The following is a 6,000-nucleotide window of genomic DNA, read 5'->3' as shown; positions in this document are numbered from 1 at the left end:
TATTCTCCGTCCTAGCCCCGCATGCGTGCCCCTGTCGCCCTCCCCCTGACGTCTGATAACGGTATATTGTGTGGGGATTTCGTGGCCGTCTGGTCTCCATCGGAACGAAAGCTCCCAGCAGCAGAGGCCGCTCTCTCTGCAGTTCAGTGACCTTCACAAGCACAAGCGCGTTGACTTAAAGCTGGGAGGCTGTAAATAAACATTTGAGTATTAAATGAATGAGTAGCTTCCTTGCTTTCACTGTTTTACCCTCACCACAGAATCCTCCTCTTGAGGCAGGATCTCATCAGGCCACTTTCTTTGAAGCCCTGCGGGGGTTCCCCTCTGTCCGTGGATAATCTGGGGCTCCTGAGCTTGGCCTTCGAGGTGTGCCTCCAGCTTACATTACCCTCCACACCTGTCCACGCCTCCACCCTCTAGGACACCCTGAACCGCTTGCCCTCCGCAGCTGCCACCTACTGAACGCGTCCGTACACCGCGTCCCGTGCGAAGCACTTCACGTGTATTATTCCATTTAACCTTTGCAAGGGTGCTGTGAGATAGGCACTAGCGTTATGCCCAATTTTCACGTTCCCCATTTTTATGGAAGCGGAAACTGAGGCTTAAATAACCCGCCTAAGATGGGGCAGCTTCTGAATGCCACATCTAAGCCCTGACCTCACCTCCACCTGTCCGCCCCCCAAGTCTACACTTTAACCCCCTACTAAGCGGAACCTCCCGTGTGTCATTATATCCTGACCTCAGCCTGTGCTCAGGCCCCTCTGTGAGCCTAGCACAGCCCTCCCTCCTCTCCACGTGTCTGCCATCCTGCAGTCCCAGCCCCAGTGGCCTTTCTTCCGCAAGTCTTCCCATCCCATCCCCTCTGCTGAGTCACCTTTTCCTCTGCAACCTCAGATGTATTCCGATTGAAAGCAGCGTCAGCTGGGCAGGTGACTCCTCCATTCAGGACTGTGAGCTCTTTCTAAGCAAGGACTACGGTCTATTCATTTCTAAAATAGCATCCAAGTCCCAACTCACCATCGGTGTTCACTGGCTCTTAACCGTCGTTATTAAGGAAGTGACCACAAGGGGGCGGTACCAAAGGGTCTGACGATGGATGGCCCTGACTTCACCTGGGAGACCCTGCAGGGCAGAGGAACAAACGCAAAAAAGAAGTGAAAAGGGCTCAGCCGGAAGGGTAAATGACAATGTGAAGTGTGGGAGAAAAACTGGATGAAAGTTACCAAAAAAATGTTTTTGGAAGTTTTTGAAAACTTTAGGAGTTTTTCAAAAATTTGGAAAACATGGGGAAATAGCTTTTTCCGTTGAGTATTCTTCGCCTTCTCTACAAAATATTTACATCCTAAGTTTTGCAAACACAATTTTATTAACCAATCAAGAAGCGCGTAACACATTCTATCAAGGAAAAAGTACATTTAGATCCATAAAGAGGGTTAAAAATATAATGAATGTTATTTCTTATTACTCTCCAAATGTTGTTACCTTTCTCCCTCCACCCTCCTAATTGCTGTGTACGGATTTAAAATGTTTTTAATCAAGAATTATGTGTTATTTATTTTTCGTTGCTTTGTTATTGTTGTTTGGCTGGGTTTTTCCAATTAACAATGAACAGAAGACCATAAAAATGTCCAGATGTGTTATCTTCCTGGCACTGTTGGAGATCAGAGGCCCCGCAGTAACCTGGGCGGGCAGTTTGGATGCAGAAGAATGGAAAAGGCCAGAGAACATTGGTAGCCACGGCTCACAAATTCATGGGATTCCTCCGTACTGAGGGTCGGGAAGTAAGAGGATTTTGAGAAGTGGGTTTTAGGGGTAACCTTTTTAGGGGGCTTTTTAGGTGGGCCTGGAGTGCCTTAAGTCAAAGGAGAGGTTTAGGTGAGATCCCACAGACGGCTGGACGTTTGTCCCTGAGGTTGAGGGCAGCTGTGCGATTCCTGCCTGGAAAGTCTCCCAGGCAGGACAGAGGGGCCACCAAACTGTTCCAGCGGTAAGAGCGATGGGCAGGTGGGCTGCTCTGGGCTCCCCCTTCACCCCCAGAGCTCAGAGGGGCCAGGGTTGTCTGCGTGTTTCCCAGGGTCTGGCTGTGGGCCACACAGGAGGGGCGGGGGGACTTAGGGTCCCATACAGATGCTTAGAGAGGTAATGGGATGTGGCAGAAGGGGGCTGCGGATGGACTGCTGGCTTTCAAGGGGTCTGGGAGAAGAGGGGGCAAAGGGCTCCCCTCGAAAAAAAAGATGAACTCACTGGGTCCTGGAGGTTAGAGGCAAGAGGTCTCCAGAGACGGAGGGTCTCTGAAAAATCTAAAGCAGCGCCTAATGAGAGAGGGAGGGACAGACAGACAGACAGATTGAGAGTCTGAGAGAGACTCAGTTTTAGGCACTTACTAGACCCAGAGAGCTTACGACAGGGCCACTCAGCTGAGAGCCTTCCCGCTGACCTACCCTTCCTCCCGGCTTCCCTTCTGCACCAGAAGGGCCAGAAACCGCAGCCCACAAGTCAGGGAGGAGGTGCCGGAGGAGGAGAGAAGAGATGGGCCCGACACGCTGGAGCTGGGAGGGGACCTCTCATTTCTGAAGGAAGAACAAAGCGCAGATTATTCCGTGTTACCTGATGTTCTAGTTTCTGAATTGCAGCTGTGTTTTGCAACTTGAAAACAAACAAACCCCCCCCCCCCAAAAACCTTTAAAGAAAAAGGTGCTTTTGCAACTTGAAATGACCCTACGGCTTTGAGACGAAGATAAAACGGCTTTTCCGTAGCATCCCCTCAGCCGTGCTTGGGCTAGCTCTGTCTTATACTCGAGAGGCTGAAGGGAAACACAACAAAATCCTAACAGCCGTGGCCTTTGGGGGAGCGCGATTATGAGCGACGAGGTGATTGCTTTCATTTCCTGCGGTTTCTAAATTTTCTACTGCGAACATGTTATTTTTATAATGTTAATTTAACATGTTAATTTTATAATCTTGAGGAAATGAAAATAAACAGTATTCTTTGAAAACTGAATGAAGATGCTTCGATTATATAGGCAAGAACAACTTATGGGCAAAGTTGTAAGAAGAGTCCCGCTGGCTGGGATGTGGGGTGGGGGGGTGGAGGGGGGGGCCTGAGCTGAGTAAGGTGCTGTGAGAGGGAAGAGAAGGGGACCTGTGGGGTGTCTTCACGTCATTTCCCTTGGGGCCTAGTCACCTGCCCCTCACGCTTTACCTTAGACCCAGAAACGCTTCTGTGACACCCAGGTGTGAATTCCTCAGGGCACATCTGCCAACCCTCCCCTCTGGACAGCTCTCCATCAGCCACTGCCTGATCCCCTCTGCACAGCACTTCCTGGAGATGGGAAGGAGGTGTGAAGGTTGATAACGCCGTCTGATGCTCCTCTCACAGCCCTTCTGCCTGAAAAAAGCCTTTCTGGGTCTCCAGTGAGAGTCAGTGAAGAATTTCAGGCCAAGTGAGGGAATTCCCTGGTGGTCCAGGGGTTCGGACTCCATGCTTTCACTGCTGAGGGCGTGGGTTCCATCCCTGTTAGGGCGACAAAGATCCCACAAGCCGTGTGATGTGGCCGAAAAAAAAAAAAAAAAGAGAGAGAGAGAATTTCAGGCCAAGTAAGAGGCGGGCCACACCTGGCAGCAGGCTTTCGTAACCCCAGCACTACTGGCGTTTAGGGCTGGAACGTTCTCTGTGGTCCGGGGCTGTGCTGTGACTTGTAGGGTGTCTTGCAGCAACCCTGGTCTCTACGCGCTAGAAGCAGTAGCACTACACACTCTGCAGCCCAACTTGCAATGATCAAATGTGTCTTCAGAAGTTACCAGAGGTCCATGTCACCCCCAGCCGACAACCATTCCCTTAGAGGGCGCTGCCTATCTTACCCGCTCAAAAAAACTGGGCCTCCGGATTAGGGCTAGGTGTGATTAGAACAGACCCCTTGGGGTCCAGTAGATGGCATGACTGACCATCTCCCTCTGGAATTCTGTTAGGATGACAGCATGTCTGGGGTCAGACATCTCCAGGCGGCAGCGGACACTGTATAGACTGAGTGTGTCCCCTGCAAATTCGTACATTGAAGACCCAACTCCCAGTGTGACTATATTTTGAGACGGGGGGCCTTCAGGGAGGTGATTAAGGTTAAATGAGGTCATAAGGGCTTGACCTTAATCCTGCAGGGCTGGTGTCCTTATAAGCAGAGGAAGAGACACCAATGCTCTCTCTTCCTCTCTCCACGTGTGCGCCCAGAGGCAAGGCCGCGTGACAACACAATGAGAAGACAGCTGTCCGCAGGCCAGGAAGAGAGGTCTCGCCAGAAACGGACTCTGCTGGGCTTGATCCTGGACTTCCAGCCTCCAGAACTGTGAGATAGTAAATGTCTGTTGTTCGAGCCTCCGAGTCTGTGGCATCTTGTGAAGGCAGCCGGGCAGACCCAGACGGGCTGGGAGCTGCTCCAAGAGGGAGGGAGAGGCTGTCCCTGTGGTCCCTGGAAACCCCGAGTAGCCTTGCCTCGTGGGGACATACGCTGGCCGGCTGGGTGGAGGGCGTCCCACCAGAACGGGTGGGAGGTCTCTCGTGTTCCTCGTAAGAGGAAGTAGCGATTAACCGTCGGTATTTGCAGCCACGGGCGAGCGGCTCTGCAGCCTCCCAAAGGGCCAGTCGACAGTCTCCCTTCTCTCTTTCAGGGCAACAAAGGAGGAACTTTCAAGAAATGGAGTATTTGGGCTGATTTTTTTTTAAAACTGAGCATGAAACTCTTTGGGAGGAGCGTCCAAAGTTTTGTGTTAAAAATCTTTTAAAAAAACATGTATTTATTCCTTCACAAGCACCTTTGTCGACCGAGGATTTTGCAGGTCTCGGGGTTTCCACCCCAAGCGTTATTTCTGTAGTATAGACAGAAATGCGGTAGGGGAGTCTGACTGAGTGTGGACCGAGTCCGGAATATCCCTGGGATATTGTTTTCACATCCTAAGCAGTTGGACACCTCTTCTTAGTGTGTCGTCTTGGCATTCCAGCTCTTTCTCTTCACACCCGAGGGAAGGAGGCGTAGCAGCCGTCCGGGTCAAGCACGTGATACTGAATGAGGTCCTCTCGCCTGTGTCATCCTGCTGGCGTCGGGCCCCCAGTGACCGACACAGACTCCCGCAAGGGAGCCTCCTGGTGGGTCCATGGAGGGATTCGAGTGTCAGACAGAGAGAAGGATATCTCTAGAGACTCATTTCGGAAGATGGTGAGGGCTGGTTCCCTCATTTCAGAAGAATCAGCTTCAGCCTGAGACAGGCCTGGGACCTGGCACCCTGTGCTGCTCTGCTTGCAGCTGGACAAACGTCTTCTGGAACAGCAAAACACAGTAAGTCCCTTATACGTGAACCTTCAAGCTGCGAAATTTCATAGATGCGAATGTGTGTTCCGTCAATGTCAGGCGTGAGTGAAACTGCAGCTTCCTCCGTCTCCTGTTGCTGGCGACCCTTCAGCTCTACCATCTCCCACCTCCTCTCCCTCCTCCAGTCAGTAACTCTTCCTGCCTGTCCACTCGATGCCAGCCCCTGTGTGCCAGCTGTCGTGCTGGTGCTACTGTACTTTTCAAGGTACTGTACCGTAAGATTAAAAATGCTTTCTTATTTTTTGTGTTTGTTTTGTATGTATTATCTGTGTGAGAAGTGTTATAAACCTATTACAGTACGGTACTATAGAGCCGATTGTGTTAGTTGGGTACCTAGGCTAACTTTGCTGGACTTACCAACACAATGGACTTAGGAATACGCTCTCAGAACGGAACTCATTCACATGTAGGGGATTTACTGTACAAAGAAACTGTATGGGACTAAAAATAACTGCGAGCGTGTGCAGTTGAGGCAAATTCTGGACCAAAAGATCCAAAAAGACCAAAAAAACCCCCAACTGCCACTTCTGAAGAGCTGGGAGCGAAAGCAGGGCACTGGGCATGCCCTCTGCACTCAACACCACAAAGAGGCGGGCAAAACACCTAAGCTGCCGCTCCAGCCCGACCCCTGGACACACCT

This window comes from Tursiops truncatus, chromosome 11 (genome assembly GCF_011762595.2).
Source record: "Tursiops truncatus isolate mTurTru1 chromosome 11, mTurTru1.mat.Y, whole genome shotgun sequence".
Lineage (NCBI taxonomy): Eukaryota > Metazoa > Chordata > Mammalia > Artiodactyla > Delphinidae > Tursiops > Tursiops truncatus.
The sequence above is the reverse complement of the archived record's forward strand: the minus strand, read 5'-3'. Positions refer to the sequence as shown.